Source organism: Meles meles, chromosome 15 (genome assembly GCF_922984935.1).
Source record: "Meles meles chromosome 15, mMelMel3.1 paternal haplotype, whole genome shotgun sequence".
Classification (NCBI taxonomy): domain Eukaryota; kingdom Metazoa; phylum Chordata; class Mammalia; order Carnivora; family Mustelidae; genus Meles; species Meles meles.
This window is the reverse complement of record NC_060080.1, coordinates 24,360,780-24,384,266: the sequence shown is the minus strand read 5'-3', so window position 1 is coordinate 24,384,266 and position 23,487 is coordinate 24,360,780. Positions and strand designations below refer to the sequence as shown.

General features: G+C 41.0%; 1 protein-coding gene across 3 annotated transcripts in view; it reads right to left on the bottom strand.

Annotated features, from left to right (window-relative positions):
- Positions 1–22,134, bottom strand: part of LCLAT1 (lysocardiolipin acyltransferase 1) — a 186,055-nt gene extending 163,921 nt beyond the window's left edge. For 2 of the 3 annotated variants that reach the window (XM_045979804.1, XM_045979806.1), the window contains exon 1: positions 22,009–22,134. The gene's annotated coding sequence lies outside the window, so the exon portion shown is untranslated. Of the gene's footprint in view, positions 1–21,987 lie in introns of all 3 variants that reach the window. The other variant, XM_045979805.1, reaches the window with a different exon arrangement.
- Between the last annotated feature and the right edge of the window lie 1,353 nt (positions 22,135–23,487).

The following is a 23,487-nucleotide window of genomic DNA, read 5'->3' as shown; positions in this document are numbered from 1 at the left end:
TCAAGAGATGGTAAAGTTCCAACCCTCTAATTGATAGCTAAGTCTTTCCCAGCCCCTCCCTTGAAACTATCTGAGGGCCCATCCTAAGTCACATGATTAGTACAAACTCAGGTAAGGTTAAAGGGGGCTCATTATGAATAATACAAGATACTCCTACCACTCAGGAAATTCCAAGTGTTATTTAAGCTCTATGTCTGGAACCAGGGACAAGAGCTAGACAGTCTTTATCGTATCACATGCACAATAAATGGAAGCTATTATTTTAGAAACCTAGTAGTAGGCTATTAAAATAATGCAAGCATAAAGATGAGAAGGGGGAAAAAACATCAAAAGCATTTCAAAAGAAGCAACAGAAAAAAGGGGGGTGGGGGGCTTGGGTCAAATTAAGTATAATGATTCAAACCTGGACGACTCAATGGAGAGAAAGACACATCCAGGGGAACTGAGGATGGGACTGAGGATGAACTTAGTGTTAGCCAAGTTAGGAAGGAAGGCAACAACCAGTGATTTTGAATGGACACAGACAGATGAACGTGCACCTAGAGACAGAGGAGGACATAGCAGAATCAGTTCTCAAAGCTATCCCCAAAGATAAGATTCCCCACTCACCCCTCAAAGGAAGCCCTCACTACTCAAGGGAGGATACTTATTAGTGGTGTCACATAACCATCTACAGGAGTTAAATAAAAGCAAATTACTGCACTCAGCAGAAAAGTTAACGGCTGAAATCTAGAACGTATTCCATGGTGGCTCAGTCCGTGAAGCGTCTGCCCTTGGCTCAGGTCCTGATCCAAGGGTCCTGGGATCGAATGCCGCATAGGGCTCCTTGCTCAGCGGGGAGCCTGCTTCTCCCTCTGCCTGCAGCTCTCCCTGCTTGTGCTTGCTAGCTCTCTCTCTCTCTCTCTCTGACAAACAAGTAAATAAAATCTTTTATAAAGAAATATTTTGGACTCAAATGGTACTTCATTTTTAATATAAAGATTCAAAAAGAATCACATTACCAAATAGCAAACTGAAATGTTGCTCTTGTTCTTCGACAAAAAAAGACCATTTTATTACCTAACAACAGGAAATTGATAATGCATCTCACAGAAGTGTTTATTTTTTCAAAGAAAAGTTTATGGAACAACCATAGAACATTTCAACAGCACAACATAAACAGAACAACTATCATCAATTCAGAAAACCTTCATGCTCAGATACATGAAGCAAGATAAACACTTCAGGCACAGACTTACTCAAAGCTTTTACAGCCAGTCCAGCTTTTAGAAAGCACACTCAATATCTAGAAACTGCCATGTTAATGACCCGTAGTTCAAAAGGATCACAATTTATTCTTCCATACAACGTACATATTATAGAGGCTGTTTTTAGGCAATTAGGCTGGAACAATGGAAATGTGATCAAGGCAAAAGGGCCCCGGTGGCCCCCTGGCTGAATACAGATGGGCCCATATGGACCCACCTCAGAATATCCATAGGCCCTAACTGAGGGCTACTTACAATCACTTACCAAAAAAGGGAAATTTCTGTAAGTCCCCATACCTCCTCATCCCCTTGAGAAACAGCCACCCCCACCCCCAATCACCAGCACTTAGTGGCAGACAGCCTCTCAGTAAACTTCTGTCTCCTTTGTTCTGTCTTGGGTGAATCCTTTCACTGCCTGTGCCACCGGCCCCCACCCAATCACTGTGGCACATCTGGAGACCTCCAGCCGATCCAGAGAGACACCATACGTATCATCTCATCCTCTTGTTGCTAGCATCCTGAAGGAGAGTCCCAACTGTCTTTCAGCCAGTGAGGGTGACAAATGGGAGAAGAAAGGGAAAGCAGAGTTTGGGAACAACATACCGGGCTAGTCAGATGGTTCATGGTATCAAAAGGCTATTAAGGGCCTACGGAACAGAGATATTCCATACTGACTAGATTAAAGAGCAAGTTTATTGACTCAGGGATCTGAGAGGACTGTGCTGGGTCCAGTACTAAGTAAGGATGGGAATGACAGAAAAGTGCAGTAAGAGCCCAATGTGTCCCATGTCCCCAAGCTCCAGACTGAAAGCAAGGCAGCAATGTTACAATCCTCCAGGTCCTCAGAACTTTGGTTTTTCCCAGACAGCAACAGCCCCAACCAGAATATGGACAGTGAGGACAAAATCTAAGCCTAGTCCCCAAAGTCCACAAGGAATGGGATAAGGGGCAGCTCCCCCTCCCCATACGCCATAACACTGGGTGTATTCAAATTCCAAAGATGGCTGAAACCTTCCTAAAAACCTTCCTAAATACAGCAGGCATGACACACTCTCCCCACTTCCTGGACTCAAAGTCTAAAGCAAAACAACAAAGACATTTTATTTTGCATGAAACTTTTAAATATATTTGCATTAGGCAGACTGCTACTTTTGTTTAGAGTAGTACTTAATTCCATTATAATATGTAAACCAATTATAACTATAGTTATCTACCTATGTATAAACTCCCTGTTCACATGCGAGGCATTTTGCATTGAGGCTTATTTCCATTATCCTAAGCTAAGAGCACCTGAGGATGCTCTTGGCTTGAACCATCCCCCAACTTGCTCCATTACATAACCTACAAAAAACCAAGGTCTTCTCCCAAGCCACTGCTAATTTCTAGGGGCTTAAATTCTCTCAGCCTCTGAAGAACCCCTCTTCTAACTCAACCAATTCACCAAGTCTACCCTGTTCCCAACACCTGAATCCCGCCAAGCTCCAAAAAATTCTCAAGAAAAACATTTGATAAATACTGAGGGTCAGAGGGAACAGTCAATTTAAATAACAGGTATCTTTGAGTCATCTTTCCAGCTCCTCCCTCTTCTTCAAACATCCAGTGTCCATACTCACCCAAAAATTACCTTTGAAACGCCAAACGGTTATCCCTAGGTTAAGCAAAAGTCAGCCCTTTCACCTCTACTCGCTGGCGAGCATGCCCACATCCATCAAGGTGCTGAGTTCTAAATTTAGCCTTCCATCTATCAGAATCCACCCTCCACATTTTTTTAAGGCCAAAGGGTAATATTTCTGTTACCTTGTTAAGCCACATTTCCAGCCCTAATGCTTCTTCTTAGTACAAAGGAAGGCAGAACAGGGTCTCCTCAATCAATGTTTACTGAATTGAATTACCAGGCCACTGTTCTGAGTAACTGCTCACCAGATCAAACTGTACATTTCCCTCTCTCAGAGAAGAAAGGTCACTTGCACGTTAAAAGTACCCTCACTTCCAAAAGCAAATATTACCAGTTGCTTTGTTGCATTCTTTCCAACTATTGCCAGTGAAATCTATGACTTAACAACCAAGGAAAAGGTCCCCTCATTTTTTGTTGTTGTTGTTGTTGTTACAAATTAAGAAATTAAGTCTCAGGGGTACCCAGGTGGTTTCATCAGCTGGGCATCCAACTCGGGTCATGATCTGGGGATCCTGGGATCCAGCCCTGTGTTGGGCTCTGTGCTCGGTATGGGGTAGGCTTGGGGTTCTTTCTCCCTCCCTCTCTGCTCCCCTCCTTGCTCATGCCCACAGTCTCTAATAAATAAAACATTAAAAAAAAAAAAAGAAATCAAGTCTCAGGGAAGTAAAATTAGTTACCTACAGCCTTCTGATAACAAAAAGCAGAGTTCTGAAGATGTGGGAGGTACTGTAAGAAATGTTACTTGCGACATCTCTTTTAATTCTCACACCTCACAACTGCCATAGGAGAAAACAGCACCATGACTCCTCACTGCAGTGGGTAAACAGGTTAAAAAATAAAATCCCCCGTTCCAAGTCTCTCTGACAGTCTACCATGGGATTCAAGCCCAACAGGCTAAATTCAGACTTCATGCTGTTAATGGATAATTTAAACAAACAAAAAGATAACACTGAGCCTTCCCTACAAATATAAATTAACATCTATGATTTTATTTAACTCATTAATTACAGAACAAATAAAATGCTTTATTCAGGGGTGCCTGGGTGGCTCAGTGGGTTAAGCTTCTGCCTTCGACTCAGGTCATGATCTCAGAGTCCTGCTGGGGCTCGATGCTCAGCGGAGAGTCTGCTTCCCTCTCTCTCTCTCTTTCTCTCTCTCTCTCTCTCTCTGCCTGCTTTTGATCTCTCTGTCAAATAAATAAATGAAATCTTTAAAAATAAATAAATAAATAAATAAAATGCCTTATTTGGTTCGAAAGTGACTCCAAAGAGCACAAACATATAGGCAATCAGAAATAGTGAAACAAATCTGCTTCACAGATCCAAAACTGGCTTCTTTCAGAAAAAGAGGAAAAGAAATCAATTGCATCTCTAACCAAAAAAAAAATTCAATTGCATGTCTAACGACAAGAATAACTTGTGTTGCTGTCAGGTACTCACAATTCTCAAACTTGTAAAATAAATGAAAAAAACAATAAAAGCTGAAGACCCCATAGATTAGATCTACAGGAAAAGTGCTCTAGGGATCACCTAATTTCTGAAGAAGACCCCTAGTAATCCTTTTGGTTACTCAAAGATTTTCACAGATTTTTCTTACATAGCTCTCAACCACTATCCATAATGCCTACTTCTCCTCTTAGAAAAGAATCCACAGCTTCAATATCTCTGACAACCTCCAGAAAAAGTGAGGCTTCTCCAGAAACCTAATTTTTCAATAAGATACATTTTCCTCTATCACACACTAGTCAGAAATTTAGATTCATTATGAATTTATATATAAATGTATGCATGTGTGTGTGTATATATATACACAGATACACATGCTTATATATAAATACAGAAATAATCTGCTGGATTGCCAAACTTCTTTTTTTTTAACTTTTTTTTTTAATTTATTAATTTTTTCAGCGTAACAGTATTCATTGTTTTTGCACAACACCCAGTGCTCCATACAAAACGTGCCCTCCCTATTACCCGCCACCTGTTCCCCCAACCTCCCACCCCTGACCCTTCAAAACCCTCAGGTTGTTTTTCAGAGTCCATAGTCTCTTATGGTTCGCCTCCCCTTCCAATTTTTTTTTTATAAACATATAATGTATTTTTATCCCCAGGGGTACAGGTCTGTGAATCGCCAGGTTTACACACTCCACAGCACTTGCCATAGCACATACCCTCCCCAATGTCCATAACCCCCTCCCCCTCTCCCAACCCCACCTCCCCCCAGCAACCCCCAGTTTGTTTTGTGAGATTAAGAGTCATTTATGGTTTGTCTCCCTCCCAATCCCATCTTGTTTCATTTATTCTTCTATCTCCCTAACCCCCCATGTTGCTTCTCCATGTCCTCATATCAGGGAGATCATATGATAGTTGTCTTTCTCCGATTGACTTATTTCACTAAGCATGATACCCTCTAGTTCCATCCACGTTGTTGCAAATGGCAAGATTTCATTTCTTTTGATGGCTGCATAGTATTCCATTGTGTATATATACCACATCTTCTTTATCCATTCATCTGTTGATGGACATCTAGGTTCTTTCCATAGTTTGGCTATTGTAGACATTGCTGCTATAAACATTCGGGTACACGTGCCCCTTCGGATCACTATGTTTGTATCCTTAGGGTAAATACCCAGTAGTGCAATTGCTGGGTCATAGGGTAGTTCTATTTTCAACATTTTGAGGAACCTCCATGCTGTTTTCCAGAGTGGTTGCACCAGCTTGCATTCCCACCAACAGTGTAGGAGGGTTCCCCTTTCTCCACATCCTCGCCAGCATCTGTCATTTCCTGACTTGTTAATTGTAGCCATTCTGACTGGTGTGAGGTGATATCTCATTGTGGTTTTGATTTGTATTTCCCTGATGCCGAGTGACGTGGAGCACTTTTTCATGTGTCTGTTGGCCATCTGGATGTTTTCTTTGCAGAAATGTCTGTTCATGTCCTCTGCCCATTTCTTGATTGGATTGTTTGTTCTTTGGGTGTTGAGTTTGCTAAGTTCCTTATAGATTTTGGATACTAGCCCTTTATCTGATGTGTCGTTTGCAAATATCTTCTCCCATTCTGTCAGTTGTCTTTTGGTTTTGTTAACTGTTTCCTTTGCTGTGCAAAAGCTTTTGATCTTGATGAAATCCCAATAGTTCATTTTTGCCCTTGCTTCCCTTGCCCTAAGTGATGTTTCTGGGAAGAAGTTGCTGTGGCTGAGGTCGAAGAGGTTGCTGCCTGCGTTCTCCTCAAGGATTTTGATGGATTCCTTTCTCACATTGAGGTCCTTCATCCATTTTGAGTCTATTTTCGTGTGTGGTGTAAGGAAGTGGTCCAATTTCATTTTTCTGCATGTAGCTGTCCAATTTTCCCAGCACCATTTATTGAAGAGGCTGTCTTTTTTCCATTGGACATTCTTTCCTACTTTGTCGAAGATTAGTTGACCATAGAGTTGAGGGTCTATTTCTGGGCTCTCTATTCTGTTCCACTGATCTATGTGTCTGTTTTTGTGCCAGTACCATGCTGTCTTGATGATGACAGCTTTGTAATAGAGCTTGAAGTCCGGAATTGTGATGCCACCAACTTTGGCTTTCTTTTTCAATATTCCTTTGGCTATTCGAGGTCTTTTCTCGTTCCATATAAATTTTAGGATTATTTGTTCCATTTCTTTGAAAAAAATGGATGGTATTTTGATAGGGATTGCATTAAATGTGTAGATTGCTTTAGGTAGCATAGACATTTTCACAATATTTATTCTTCCAATCCAGGAGCATGGAACATTTTTCCATTTCTTTGTGTCTTCCTCAATTTCTTTCATGAGTACTTTATAATTTTCTGCGAATAGATTCTTAGCCTCTTTGGTTAGGTTTATTCCTAGGTATCTTATAGTTTTGGGTGCAATTGTAAATGGGATTGACTCCTTAATTTCTCTTTCTTCTGTCTTGTTGTTGGTGTACAGAAATGCAACTGATTTCTGTGCATTCATTTTATATCCTGACACTTTACTGAATTCCTGGACAAGTTCTAGCAGTTTTGGAGTGGAGTCTTTTGGGTTTTCCACATATAGTATCATATCATCTGCGAAGAGTGATAGTTTGACTTCTTCTTTGCCAATTTGGATGCCTTTAATTTCTTTTTGTTGTCTGATTGCTGAGGCTAGGACTTCTAGTACTATGTTGAATAGCAGTGGTGATAATGGACATCCCTGCCATGTTCCTGACCTTAGCGGAAAAGCTTTCAGTTTTTCTCCATTGAGAATGATATTTGCGGTGGGTTTTTCATAGATGGCTTTGATAATATTGAGGTATGTGCCCTCTATCCCTACACTTTGAAGAGTTTTGATCAGGAAGGGATGCTGTACTTTGTCAAATGCTTTTTCAGCATCTATTGGGAGTATCATATGGTTCTTGTTCTTTCTTTTATTAATGTGTTGTATCACATTGATTGATTTGCGGATGTTGAACCAACCCTGCAGCCCTGGAATAAATCCCACTTGATTGTGATGAATAATCCTTTTAATGTACTGTTGAATCCTATTGGCTAGTATTTTGGCGAGAATTTTTGCGTCTGTGTTCATCAAGGATATTGGTCTGTAGTTCTCTTTTTTGGTGGGATCCTTGTCTGGTTTTGGGATCAAGGTGATGCTGGCCTCATAAAATGAGTTTGGAAGTTTTCCTTCCATTTCTATTTTTTGGAACAGTTTCAGGAAAATAGGAATTAGTTCTTCTTTAAATGTTTGGTAGAATTCCCCTGGGAAGCCGTCCGGCCCTGGGCTTTTGTTTGTTTGGAGATTTTTGATGACTGTTTCAATCTCCTTACTGGTTATGGGCCTGTTCAGGTTTTCTATTTCTTCCTGGTTCAGTTGTGGTAGTTTATATGTCTCTAGGAATGCATCCATTTCTTCCAGATTGTCAAATTTGTTGGCGTAGAGTTGCTCATAGTATGTTCTTATAATTGTCTGTATTTCTTTGGTGTTAGTTGTGATCTCTCCTCTTTCACTCATGATTTTATTTATTTGGGTCCTTTCTCTTTTCTTTTTGATGAGTCTGGCCAGGGGTTTGTCAATCTTATTGATTCTTTCAAAGAACCAGCTCCTAGTTTCATTGATTTTTTCTATTGTTTTTTTGGTTTCTATTTCATTGATTTCTGCTCTGATCTTTATGATTTCTCTTCTCCTGCTGGGTTTAGGGTTTCTTTCTTGTTCTTTCTCCAGCTCCTTTATGTGTAGGGTTAGGTTGTGTAACTTGAGACCTTTCTTGTTTCTTGAGAAAGGCTTGTACCGCTATATATTTTCCTCTCAGGACTGCCTTTGCTGTGTCCCACAGATTTTGAACCGTTGTGTTTTCATTATCATTTGTTTCCATGAATTTTTTCAGTTCTTCTTTAATTTCCTGGTTGACCCATTCATTCTTTAGAAGGATGCTGTTTAGTCTCCATGTGTTTGGGTTCTTTCCAGCTTTCCTCTTGTGATTGAGTTCTAGCTTCAGAGCATTATGGTCTGAAAGGATTGCCAAACTTCTTAAAAGATCTAGAACTACTGGGAGTTTGGTTTCACTGAACAATGAGACACAGAATTATTCTCTGGAGAAATAAAGATCCAGTTAAACTATCACTTTCAAGTAACTGACCTAAAATTAACTTCTTAAGTATCTTACTGGCCAATTTATGTTTCTTAATTTCCACCCTACATTTTCTTAAAAAAAAAAAAAAAAAAATCCCAGTCCAACTTCTGCCTCTGGTAAAATCAATAAGATATACTACCCCTACTATTCCAGCTAAGTGTAACTAAAAACCCTGGACATCATATAGAAGACAACCAAAAGAGGACTCTGAAGGTGGAGAGAGGAAGGCACATCAGCTGGGGACCTGGGACCCATGGAACAACAGGGTGCTGAGTTCCCCGGGTTTTCCTTTTGCATCATATGGACATGGAGGTGAAGAAGCCCATTATTCAGAAATGCCAAAGGGGGTTAGACAAAAAAGTCTCTGCTCTTTCAAAGGACCAAGAAAAGAGCAACACAGCAAGACAGAAAACTTTTAGACAATAACTACTGCACTCTAGCCAAAAAATCACAGACAAAACTGTGGCCCATCCCTACCCATGACAGCACAGGCCAGGTAGGGAGCCTAAACTTTCCCTCTCACCAGGCTGTAATGTTGTGCCTCAACATGACCTCTTTCCCTTATACAACCCCTGGCCCCTTCAGGGATCATATCAAAGGCTGGACCTTCTTCCCTGCCAGGTGGGTTTAAAGACCCCCTTCCCCAGCCACACAATGTCTATGGAGAGCATCTGGAGAGCCTGGACATATATTCCCATGACAGTTACAAGGCACGCCTTCCCATCCCCACGGAGTTGTAGATGAAAGGCCAGATAGAGAGGCAGGACTTTCACCACCCTCCAGGTTAGGAAGGTCATCGCCTCCCAGCAGTGTCCAAAGATCCATGGAAGGGTGGAGGGGGGACAGTTAAAGATACAGAGTAGTATTCAGGGGTGGCCTAGGAGGGAGCTGAAATGCCCACCTCTGCCAGCAGCAATGAGGAATCCCACTTTGTGTGTCAATGGACCAATTCCTGGAAAGCATACAATTCACCCAAAATGAAATAAATCATTTATAGCCCTGTAACTGTTAAGGGAATTGAACTCATAATTAAAACCTCCAGAAAAAGAAATCTCTTGGCCCAGATTGTTCCACCAGAGAATTATACCACATTTTTAAAGAGGAATTATCACTTCCAGAAAACACAAGAATAGGGAGTATTTTCCAATTCCATTTACAAAGCTAGTAATACCTGGACTCAAAAAACAGAAAAAGATTGTAAAAAAATAAATAAATAAAACTATAGACCATTATATGAATATAAACATAAAATCCTTAACAATGTATTAGCAAATAGAATTCAACAGTACATAAAAAGCTAAATTTAGGGTGCCTGGGTGGCTCAGTTGGTTGAGCGATCTCAGAGTCTTGGGATCGAGTCCCGCATTGGGCTCCCTGCTCCACAGGGAGTCTGCTTCTCCCTCTGATCTTCTCCCTTCTCACGCTCTCTCTCACTGTCTCTCTATCAAAAAGATAAATAAAATTTTTTTAAAAAGCTGAATTTAATCAGAGATACATGGTTAGTTCAATATTCAAGAATCAATCAATGCAATCCACAATATTAACTGAAAAAAAATCCACAAGCCCATACTAATCTATACCGAAAAATCAACTGATAAAACTCCATACCTGTTCATAAGAGAAACTCTCAGAAAAAAATGGAATAAAGGAGAACTTCCTCAACTGGATAATGAGTATGTACAAAAAACCTACAGTAAACATTACTACACTTGATGATAGAAGACAAACTGCATAATCCCTATTACTGGGAACATGGCAGGGAAATCCACTCTCACCACTCTAATCCACCACAGTACTGGAAGTCCTAGTCAATGCAAGGAGTAGGAAAAGGAAATAAAAGCCACAGAGAAAGAAGAAGTAAAACTCCTATTTGAAGATGACATGAGTCTTCCACAGAAAATCCCAAGAAAACTACTTTTAAAGCCTCCCAGAACTAATAAATGAGTTCACCAAAGCTGCAGATACAAGATAAACATTTTATTGTTTTTAAAGATTTTATTTATTTATTTGACAGAGATCACAAGTAGGCATAGAGGCAGGCAGAGAGAGGAGGAAGCAGGCTCCCTGCTGAGCAGAGAGCCGGGTGCGGGGCTCGATCCCAGGACCCTGGGATCATGACTGGAGCCGAAGGCAGCGGCTTAAACCACTGAGCCACCCAGGCGCCCCGCCCAAGATAAACATTTTAAAAAGCAACTGCATTTCAAGTAAAAAGGCAACCTACACAAAAAAATTTTCATTATTTATCATACATAATATATACATATATAAGGGGCCTGGATCTAGAACATATAAAGAACTTTACAACTCAGTAGTAAAAGGGCAAATAACCTAATTTAATATTTTATTTATTTATTTGACAGAGATGACAAGTAGGCAGAGAGGCAGGCAGAGAGAGTGAGGTAACCCAGGTGCCCCAGCAAATAACCTAATTTTAAAAATGGACAAAGGAATAAAATATTAAAAAAAAAAAATGGGGCGCCTGGGTGGCTCAGTGGGTTAAAGCCTCTTCCTTCGGCTCAGGTCATGATCCCAGGGTCCTGGGATCGAGCCCCACATTGGGCTCCCTCCTCTGCAGGGAGCCTGCTTCCTCCTCTCTCTCTGCCTGCCTCTCTGCCTAGTTGTGATTTCTGTCTGTCAAATAAAATAAAATATTAAAAAAAAAAAATGGGCAAAGGATCTGAATAAACATTTCTCCAAAGGAAATATACAAAGTGACTAACAAGCACATGAAAAGTGTCTGACGACATCTGCAATCAAGGACATGCAAATCAAAATCACAATGACTTCACCTCACACCCACTAGGATGTTATAATATAGCTTCCCTAGAATGTCCCTATAATCAAAAAGACAGATAATAATAAGTGTTGGTGAGGCTGTAGAGAAATGGAAACACTCACACACTGCTGATGGGATTGTAAAATGGTACAGCCTGGAAGAGTCTAGCAATTCCCCAAAAGAATAGAGTAAGATGAAAACAGAGAGGGAGGCAAACCAAAGAGACTCTTAACTATACGGAACAAACTGAAGGTTGCAGGAGGGGTGATGGGTGAAGGGATGGGGTAACTGGCAATGGGCACTGAGGAGGGCACTTGAAATAATGAGCACTGGGTATTACACACAACTGATGAATCACTAAATTCTACCATTGAAACTAATAATACACTATGTTAACTAAATTGGATTTAAATAAGAATTTTTTTAAAAAGATTAAACATGCTTACCATATGACCCAGAAATTTAACTCCTAAGTATATACCAAAGAAAAATTAAAACGTATACCTATACAAAAACTTGTACTTGAATGACAATAGCAGCATTACCCATAACAGCCAAAAAGTGATCATCAACTGATCGATGGATAAATAAAATGAGGCCTATCCATACAATGGATATCAGCCTATCAGCCATAAAGATGACGCACTGATTCATGCTACAACAGGGATGAACCTTGAAAACATGTTGAGTGAAAGAAGATAATCACAAAAGACCACATACTGTATGATTCTACTTACATGAAATGTCCAGAATAGGCAAATACATAAAGACAGAAAGTAGATTAGATCTTATTTAGGGCCAAGATTGGGAGAAAGGGGAGTGTCACTGCTAATGAACAGAGGACTTCTTTCTGAGGTGATGAAAATGTTCTAAAATTAATTGTGGTGATGGTTATACAACTCAATGAATTTATTAAAAATCATTACCAAATCCACGGCTGAAGGCTTTGTAGAAATTAACAAGGTGATGCTAAAATTCATATGGATATGCTCGGGAACCTAGATTATTCAACACAAACTTGAAAAAGAAGAACAAAGTTGGAGGACTCATACTACCTGATTTCAAAACTTACCACAAAGCAACTGTAATTAGGACAGTGTGGCACTAGCTTAAGGACAGACATAGAGATCAATGCTACAGAACTGAGAGTTCAGAAATACCCTCATTTGTCTATACAACCACGATATGACCCAGCAACTGCACTCCTGTGCATTTATCCCAGTGAAATGAAAACTTAAGTTCACACAAAAACCTGTACATGAATGTTCTTAACAGTTTTTATTTAAACAGCCATTCACTAGAAATCACCCAACAGGTCCTTCAGTGGATACATCCACACCAAATACTAAGGCTCATGAGGAATACCAAGCAAGAAAAAAGAACAAACTATTGATACATGCAACAACCTGAATGAACCTCCAGGGAATTATGCTAAGTGGAAAACGATAATCCCCAAAGGTTAAATACTGTATAATTCCACTTATATAACATTTTTGCAATGGAAGAATTCTAGAAATGACGAAGACATTAGTGGTTGTCTGAGAAGGGGGTGTATGGCTATCGAAGGACCACATAAGGAACCTATATGCCAAAACTGTTCTGGATCTTGGCTCTATCAATGTCAATATTCTGGCTGTAATACTGTACTACAGTTTTGCAAGATATTACCATTGGGGAAAACTGGGTAAGTTTTTTACTATTTCTTACAACTGCAAGTAGCTCTACAATTACCTCAAAATAAACTGTCTTAAAAAGAAGGCAAAGGAGGGGCACCTGGGTGGCTCAGTTGTTGGGCGTCTGCCTTTGGCTCAGGTCATGATCCCAGGGTCCAGGGATCCAGCCCCGAGTCAGACTCCCTGCTCGGCAGACAGCCTGCTTCTCCCTCTCCCACTCCCCCTGCTTGAATTTGCTCTCTCGCTGTCTCTGTCAAATAAATAAATAAAATCTTAAAAAAAAAAAAAAAAAAAGGAAGGAGGAGGTGGAGGAAGACTGGACCACAGAAGAGGAAAAGGCAATGTGGCCACAGACAAAAGGACTGGAATGCTATGATCACACCAAGAAATGAAGGCAGTCACCAGAAGCCAGAAGCCAGAAGAGGCAAGAACATATTCTCCCTGGAGCCTCTGGAGGCAGCACAGTCCTCCCACACTTGGTCCTCAGCCACTGATTCTGATCTAAGACTTCTGGTCTCCAGAACTGTGAAAATGTAAACTGCGGCTATAGTAAGCTATCAAGTTTGTGGTGTTTGTTACAGCAGCCACAAGAAACAATATAAATACTCACTCCTAGAAATGTAAAGAATTAACAAATAGGTATGGAAAAGGCCCCCTTAAGAAGTCTGAATTGCAATTGCAAAAGAAAACCAGATATAATTTTAGAGTTCTTAATTCAAAATAAGAATATTAACACCCCTAATTTTTGAAAGTTAAAGAAATCTGAGATAAGGAGAAATAAATACAGCTTTAGAAATATCTCTGTCCAATGCAGACTGAGTTCCCTGAAGATTAGCCCACTCAGTACACAAGAACTATTTATAACAGTAGCTCTAGGAAAGATTCAATCTTGATTAACTCTGACTTCCAAGGTATTTCTTCTCAGAAGGAAAGAAAAGGTAAATTGAGCTGGTTTCATTACAACCATAAATAAACTAAGCAAAATAAGGTTACTCCAGCACCCCCAGACTACTCTAGATTATTTCAGTCCTGCTTCTACACTTCTCTTCCATTCTTACAGAGAACAAAGCAAACATAATTCTCCCTTTCATTTAATCAATTGGTCCTAATTAGCAGCCATGCTGAAAAAACAATTTAAGTTTAAATTTGTAGTTATTCACATTAAAAGTGTGTTACTCCCATAATTCACAAACTCTCCAGTTTGAATACATCATAAAATTTCATTATGTGTATAACACAAACAATAAAACCAGTAATACATTTTTACTGAATTTCAGATGATATAATGACACATGTAAGAGTATTAAGAGAGCCAAAACAATCACAACACAGGAAAGGGGAAAAGGGCAAAAGGATCTCTCATTCGAAACTCCCACATAGAGTGCCTGGGTGGCTCAGTTGGTAAAGCGACTGCCTTCGGCGCAGGTCATGATCCTGGAGTCCCCGGATAGAGTCCGACATCATGCTCCCTGCTTATTAGCAGGGAGTCTCCCCCCGACCCTCCACCATCTCACGCTCTCTCTCCCTCTCTCGTCCGCGCTCTCTAAAAAATAGATAAAATCTTCAAAAAGACGAAAAAAACTTCCACATCATAGGGGTATCTGGATGACTGTCAGTTAAATGCCTGACTCTTGGATTTCGGCTCAGGCCATGATCTCAGGGGCGTGACACTGAACCCCACATGGGGCTCCCTGATGGGCACGAAGCCCAGAGAGAGATTCTCTCTCTCTACCCGTCTCACCCCGTTTCCCCCCCTCTAAAAAAGAAAAGACTCCCACATTGTAGAATCATCCTAAGCAGCTACAGCAATCTATGTTCAACATGGATATTCAGAAACTTTGAGCATAACTTGTAATATAAAGCACACTCTTATTCAAATAATAATCTTACACTTAAAACCATATAAATAGAGTATATTTTAAATTTAAAGTGAATTAAAACAGGCATTACAGCAGACCCTGGAACTAGACTGCTTAAATTCAAACACATGTTACTTCACCTTTCTGGCCCCAGTTTCCTCAAAGGTAAAATGAAGATTATAACAGTATTCACCTCATAGAAGAATTAAAGGAACTGCAACCTTAACGCACTTGGACCTTAACCCAGTATGTAGTAAGCACTCGACAAATATTAACTGTTTATAATTATTATTTTTTTTAAAGATTTTTATTTATTTATTTGACAGAGAGAGATCATAAGTAGGCAGAGAGGTAGGCAGAGAGAGTGAGAGGGAAGCAGGCTCCCTGCCGAGCAGAGAGCCCGATGTGGGACTCGATCCCAGGACCCTGAGATCATGACCTGAGCCAAAGGCAGCGGCTTAAACCACTGAGCCACCCAGGCGCCCTATAATTATTATTAATAACTACTAAAAGACTGTCACCATGACTGCCTATAGACCTCATATTTCATAGCTGTCATGCTTACCTTTCATCACAGAAAATCTAGAGGTGACAAGAGATGACTCTCAGTGATCTTTGGAGAGAAGGCACTAATTCATCCCCCCTCTAGACAGTAAACTCAAGGACAGGAATCATGTCTTATATGACTCTGCCCCCACCACCAAGTTCATGGTGTCCAAAAATATTCAAGGTAAATAAACAAAAATTTCGGTGTTCAAGCAGCTCCTAGTTACCATCATTTTCTTCTGTAAGCCCACATAGGCACTTTTTAAAAATTTAAACACTACACAATAAAAAGAAAACATAATTCCAAGAAAACATCTGTATGACAACAGGATGGCAGAAATAATAAGAGCCACAGACAAAGCTGGCTTCCCCCAAGGTACCTGAACACTCCTGTGGGGAAAGAGTTGCTGTCTGGGCTAAAAAATCACCTTTTTCCCTCCACAATCTGGGTCACACAGAACCCTACGAATGGCTGCCACCACTCTCTTCTCCTCCTCATTCTCTTATTCCTAATTTCCATCATGTGCTTTGTGACACCCATGGAGAGCAGCTCACCGACACTCAAAATTCCTGTTTCTTCCAAGGGGATAACTATACATTTAAAACATAAAGTAGAGGCGAGCTCTTATTTGAGCTGGAAAACAATGGGTAGCTTAAGTCTTCCCTTTACTGTCCCCAGAGCAGCAATCTACTTCCTCGGAGGAAGTGAACAATTTCATTTTTCAGAAACCTCACCTGCAAAAGACTGCTGATAAAGTGGTTAATCCCCCCAGGTCAGCTTTCACTGATGGTGCCCCTCAGATATCCCCTCATTTGCCTCCGGGGTAATCACAGTAGGATCTTCACGTTCCCACTGCCAGAGAGAGAGAGCTAGGTAAAGGTGCAATGAACACTGTCAAATCAAGATGAAGTTCACCATGGCCTTTTGTGAGCTTTACCCCATGACTACAGGGAACTCGCCACAGGCTTTCCTCAGCTCCACTCTTACATCCAAAACCTTGCAGCCAAAGGGACCACAGTAGTCCTCATTATCAAGAGCAATTAGCATGGAATGGAAAAAAAACCACACAGTGATTTCTCTTAAACAGGGGCATTATACAATGATGAGAAAAGAGTGGGTTTAGGCGCCTGGGTGGCTCAGTGGGTTAAGCCTCTGCCTTCAGCTCAGGTCATGATCTCAGGGTCCTGAGATGGAACCCCGTATCAGGCTCTCAGCTCAGCGGGGAGCCTGCTTCCCCCTCTCTGCCTCTCTGCCTACTGGTGATCTCTCTCTATCTCTCTCTGTTAAATAAACAAATAAATAAAATCTTTTTTAAAAAGAGAGAGAGAGAGACTAGGTTAGATTTTCCCCCACAAAAATGAAACACAATATAAATCAATTTATTTTCATAATATCTGATATTAACCAAAATTTAGGTTGCACTTGCAAGTATACACCAATTCTTAGGACAAGGAATTAACAAGGAATTGGGACGTAACTTTGTAGCCAAATTGTAAAACTGCATAATATGAGAACCTTGATTTCACATTTGCCTTTTACAAGACAATTACAACAAAAGAAAAATTCTAGGTTTCATCATTAATTCTGATGAAGCCTCTCATGCTTTTTTCAATTTTTAGAAAGCATTTTTTCCATCATTCCTGCTGGGTTTCCTCATCAAAATTGGCTTAACATTGCCAAATTCTCACTAGCATCCCTTTAAAGTATAACAGAAAGTGCAGAAATATTAGGTGTGCAACTTGGAATTTTACATATACATACACCCACATAACCACCGCCCAACTCAATATATGGGACATTTCCAACACTCCAGAAGGTTCCTGAATGAACCACTATTCTGACTTCTATCACCAGGAAATAGTTGTACCTTATTTCTGGACTTCATTTAAATGGAATCATGGTATGCAATCTTTTGTCTACAAAACCCATCCATGTGGCTATATCGGTAGTTCATTAACTGCTTTTGTAATGTCCTCTTTTATAAATATACCACAATTTACTCCATTCTGCTGCTAATGTACCTCAAGTTTTATCTAATTTTTAGTTATTATGAATAAAGGTTGTATGAACTTTTTTTTTACTTTTTTTTTAGTAGACCTATACATCCCTTCCTCTTGAGTTATATCTAGGAATGAAATTGATGTTTTAATGGGTAAGATTAGACACAGCCACAGTTTTCCAAAATGCTTGTACATTCCAACCAAATATACAAGATTCAGTTGCTCTACAATACTGGCATTAATAATCTTTTTAATTTTAGCCATTCTGGAAGGTGTGTAGTAGCAGGTCACTGTCTGATTTTCTATTTCTCCATTGGGAGTCTCCATTTGGGACTAATAATGTTGAACACCTTTTTATATATGCATACAGACCATTCAGAGAAACTCTTGTAGAAAGTGCCTGTTGAGACTTCTGTACATGTTTTAAATTGTCCTTTTATTAATTTTATACACACACACACACACACACACACACACACACATACACACACACACTCTGGGTAGGAGTCCTTGGGCAAATACATGAATTCCAAATTTCTTTTTCCAGTCTGTATTTTGCCATTCATTCTCTTAATGGTATCTTAAGTGGAGAGAGGTTCTCAATTTTAATGAAGACTGACATCAAATTTTATCAATCATTGTTACAGTCATTGCTTTCAGGGTCCTTTTTTAAAGAAATTTAGTCAGTCTAATAGTACTAGAGTACTAGTTCTCTGAGTTGTGCTTACGGTGTGAACAGTTCTCAGCCTTGCTCTGAACGCATGAAATCCTGCATCTCTGCAAGGTTTCCAGCTTCACCTTGCAGTCCATTTAGAATGCATTCATTCATGTTCCGTTGTCAGATGCTAGACAACTCTAGTATTCTGAATGTTTGATCGGTTTTACAACTAGAGAATTTATTCATGATTATTTCCATATTATAATGGACTTCTGTACAAGTGTATTAAAAGCCTAACATAAAAATAAATGAAAAAAAAATCCTCTAATACCTATTATTCTAACATTTTACCCCAACATACGTTAGATGATTCTTCCCTCTCATTTTGAGTGGCTTTGCTCCAGTGGAGCCAACCTTTTCACTAGACCCTGTTGACTTTTTGACATAATTGAGTTTTCTGTAGTCTATGAAAACAGAAGCCTACAGAAAGTTATAAGCCTGGTTCTATTAAATCTTATTGACCCCAAAACCTCAAAAAGTTTACAATCCTCCCAAAACCCAGTAGCAAAAAACTTTCTGCTCTATCCTTTTCTTGAATTAATGAACAGTTATCTCCAATCTGCAACGATATTGTTCCCCAAAAAAACAAAACAAAACACCTGATTCTTTACTTGCTTAGCAAGTGTTCCCCTCTCCCACCCTATAATTCTTCACACCCAATCAATCTTTTCTTCTGCTTTCAAAATGTGTGTGGTGGACTCTGAACTCTACTCTGGCCGTGGATGCCCCCAGTTCACTCCCTCGCCACATCTTGCTTGGAGTATGGAAACTGTCCCTAGTTAATCTCCTTACATTCTTTCACCCTGTCACCACAGTCATCTCTCCAGAACATAAATCTGATTGTATTACTCATTTGATTAAGATTTTTCTACAGGTCCCACTGCCCATGTAATAAAGTCCCTCTCTCAGCTGAGAATTCACTATCTTTCCTGTGTTCTTTCTCAGCAACTTCTGCAAAACTCTGGACTGACCCCTGGACACCCATGCACTCTCTCACCCTGACTCTCCACTGCCAACTCTGGCTGGAAGCACGTTCTCCTTTACCCTGCAGTCAGCTCCCTTCCTCTCTTGGTCAGGGCCCCACAACAAAACCAACTGTTCTCTCGTATGTGTTCCCATAGCTCTCTATACCCACCACAACTACATTTGAGTCCTTCTCAGACTGCCTTAGTTGATTATTTATTTGTTTGTCTCATTCACCAGTCTATAAACTTCTGGACCTGGGACTTCTCCCTGGACTTCCTGGATGATAAGGTTAGGAATTAATCTTCACACGCCAAAGACTTGGCAGGACAATTCCATAAAGGTTCAAAGAACAAATAAATGTCCAAGCCACTTTTATTCATATCCTTTTATTTTTTCTATAAACAGAGTTGACTACTTTATATAAACACGTCAAAACAATGAACCTAACGTAAGTTTTCTTTCAAAAGTAACCCAACAAGTTATTGAAAGTTTAATAAAAACTAAAATTTTCCTTAATTATTGATTATCGCTTCCCGTTAGAAATTAATCAACTCTTTGTTCTGAAATGCTTTTTAAAATAAAGGGCATTAAATAAATAGATAGATAGATGGCATCAAAAGTAGGTTGAATATACCACTTAATATTAATATACCACTATTAATATTTATTAATATTAATTATTAATACATTTATTTATATTTATATAATATATTATATGTTATGATGATATATCATAATATGTATAATTATGATTATATATGATGACATATTATATATGATTGGTGGTATGTTAATATTAATTATATATAGTATAATTATATATAGTATAATTAATATTAATATACCACTAATCATCACCATATAAATCACTATTGGATGCCAATGGAATGAATGAAACTCGGTTATTACTTATACAACACAACCAAAGGATCACAAACAAAATACTTCATTGAAAAATGTGTTCCTATGTATCCCCTTAACACATAACAAATCTGAATGATACAGGAAGATGGTTGCACAGTGGTTAAGAACACAGTTGTTTAATTTGTGCCTCAGTTTCCTCATCAGTAAAAACAAAGATGAGGAAGTAAGTACTTCACAAAGTTGCTAGGTGACTTGAGTCTGCACAGACACCGTCATTGGGTGAGTAACCGTAGGGTAAGAAATGTCAATTGCTACCCCTATATTTTTCACTTTTGTAAGCCCTTTCATATATATCATCTTGGTTTTCCTCACAAAAGTACAATGAGAGGAGCGCCTGGGTGGCTCAGATAGTTAAGTGTCTGCCTTCGGCTCAGGTCAACATCCCAGGGTCCTAGGATTGAGTCCTGTATCAGGCTCCCTGCTCAATGGAGAGCCTGCTTTTCCCTTTCCCTCTGCTTCTCCCTCTCCCTCCTCTGCTCCCCTTGCTTGCACAAACTAACTCTGTCAAATAAATAAATAAAATCTTAAAAAAATACAATGAAATTGTCTGGACAAGTAATACTTTGCCCATTTCAGAGGTAAAATACTGACAAAGAGGTTATATGATTTCCCTAACATATTTTAAGTGGCAGAGTCGGAACTAGAAACCACTCCTACCGAAGCCCCAGGCCAAACTGACCAAATCACCAAGTAGCAGTGTGGAAGAAAGTCATTGGGTTCCCCCCACCCCACCCCATTATTTCCTTCTGGTGGCAAGCAGCAGCCGGCCTAAATAACTGGTGGGGGCAGATGAACTAATCCACTTGCTCGGATTTAAAGGTAGGAGAAGCCTCACTTTCACAATGCCTGACACACAGTGAGCACTCCAAAGACAGGAACTACTGATGACTGAAACACAAAGTGCTACTGTGCTTTCTCAGTGACAGAACAAAGCACTCCACAAAATCAAGCCTGCTATCAAATAAAAAGTCGCTTGACAGTATGCTTATCTGTCACATCAAAGTACAATGTGGCAACAGGAACTTTTTAAAAAACAACTTTTATAAAATAATTTTCTTCTACTCTCAAAAATCAACTGATTGGCAAAAAGGACTTTAAGACACTTTTTGAAAACTAATTATATTTCATGACATATCTTTGCCCAAAAAGCAACATGAATAGACAATATTTCACCCCTGAAAGGCCTTCACCATACTTTCCATTACTTCCCTAGGCTTAATCGCAATCCTAAACCTCAGCCTTATCTACAGCCACGTGCACATGAATACAGTTAATGAGCTTCGAAGGCAGAGGCAATATTCCAAGGAACCCATCTAAGCAGGAAACTGTACAAGTACAAGGAAAGATAACGTCTCTAAGACACTCAAGTGCCCTTTTTATTTCTCCTCTTCAGTGAGACGGTCGAAGCCAAGATACACCTTAACAGTCAGACTTGACATCGGTTCCTGGCTGGGGCCTACCTTTCCTTTGGTGGCACTGCACTCTGGCACCTATGGGCAGGCATCTGGCGCCTGAAGATACAGAGATTAGGGCTCAACAACCCACGCTTAAGACTCGCACGTGGCGGAAACTTTGGGGCGTTTACACATGTGATTCAACAATGGCAGAAACAGAGCTAAGTTCGGGACGAGGCAGCTCCCGGACCCGTCCAGGTCTGGAGCAGGAAGGTCTTGACCATTAACCGGGAACAGGGATGGCGCTCCTGGCCCAACTAGCCCCACAGTCGCCTAGCTCTCGCTGAGCCGGCCCGCGCGGCCCCCAGCCCTCCCACGCCTCAGCTAGCCTCTGGGAATCGCTTCCCCCGCCTCCCCTCACCTGAGCCAGCGACGCCGCCACCTGCGTCGGGCCCCCAATTCCTGGTCAAGCGACCGTTATCGGGGTCGCAGCCCGGGGACGCCCGCAGCTCAGGGGGAAGAGTCCGTGGGATTACTCCCCCTCCGCCACCTCGGGGATCCCCCGGCCGCCGCCGCCATTTTACCGGCACGTAACACCTCCCCATCACCTGACAGTTCCAGCCTCCCACCTGTGACCAGCAGAGGACGTCGCCCTTCGCCGTGGGGGTCGCGTGGACGAGCTGGAGAATCGTGGGGGTCACAACCTCCGAGCAGAACCCGCCCCTAATTCATCCCGAAGCGGGGAGGCGTCCGGCCCGTCGCCCTAGTAATGCGTCCAGGCAGGCTCCACCCTGATTGGCTGCGAGCACCGTGACGCGACGGCGTCCCCGGCTGCGTGGGAAGCCCGGGTCTCCGGCGCCCCGCCCCTGCTCTCCAGCCGGGGGCACCCCGGGCGCTGGCCCGTAGTGGAGGGCTCCCTTAAAGGGGCCGGGCTCACTTCCTCGTCTGGCCTGGGGGCCAAGCAGGGGCGAGAAACAATAGCAATAAGAAGATGCGGAGGGCCTTGTCCCAGGGAACCTAATCGTCCAACTGACCCTTAGAACTTCAGAGTGGAAAACAGAAATCTGGGGAATTTAATTTACAAGCTTAATTTATGGCCCGAGGTCCCTGGGCAAATCAGTAGAACCAGTTCAAGAACTCAGGTTCCTGAGGAGCATACCAAGTGCTTCCCTGCAGACGCAGTACTTCCCCACTGCCAAAGAAACTCCCTCCTCTGAGCTCTCACTTCCCTTACATCACACTGATGAAATTTTAGAATAAAGGTGAGGTTTTCAGTGGGTGGAGCCCGGAGCCGAGGACCAAGAAAGAATTCTTGAAACAGCTTTGGTGCAAAATGGTGTTTTATTAAAGCACGCTGCTGCCCCGGGGTTGTGAGGGGTGGCAGGTTCTGTACGATGGGGGTGGGGGAAGGAAAAGGGAGGTTTCAATAGAACTTTCATATGCTAAAGAGAACCTACAAGATACCGGAGGCCTTACTCTAGACAAGGTCTTTTTGCCCTTTTTAGGCGGTTTTAACATTAAGATAGTTGGGAGATTCCTAGAGACAGTCATACACGTCCCACCCCACAGTGGGGGTGGGGGAAGTTTGGAGGGTGTCAGCTTTTGCTTTGTCCTCAGCCAGCCTTCTGCTCCCTCATCAACACCCCATGTGAAAGTTGTTCATTGATGGAGGAAGACCTTAGGGTTCGAAGCCTACTGCCAAGAAAGAATTCTTGGGATGTCTTTAGTGCAAAAAGGTAATTTTATTAAAACACGGGGACAGGACATTGGCAGAAAGAGCTACAGTATGGTCATGAGGGGTGGTGATTATATACCTACAAGTTGGAAGGGGGGTTAGGGATAGCGTAATTCTCTAAGGAATTTTGGAAATAAGTTCTCCAAGAGGGAAACTTGAGGGGACTAGCTATTGTTAGGAAAAGGTCATTTATTACCATCGAATAAAACCTTAGTCATGAGACCCTTCAGATATATATGGGTAGGCCATATACCTGAGAGATGATTGCCAACAGGTATCTTAGGGGGGTTAGAGATAAAGGAAATTTCTAAAGGCATTTTTATATGTTAAAGTAGACTTACAGGATGCTGGGGGTCTCTTTCGCCCTTAGCAA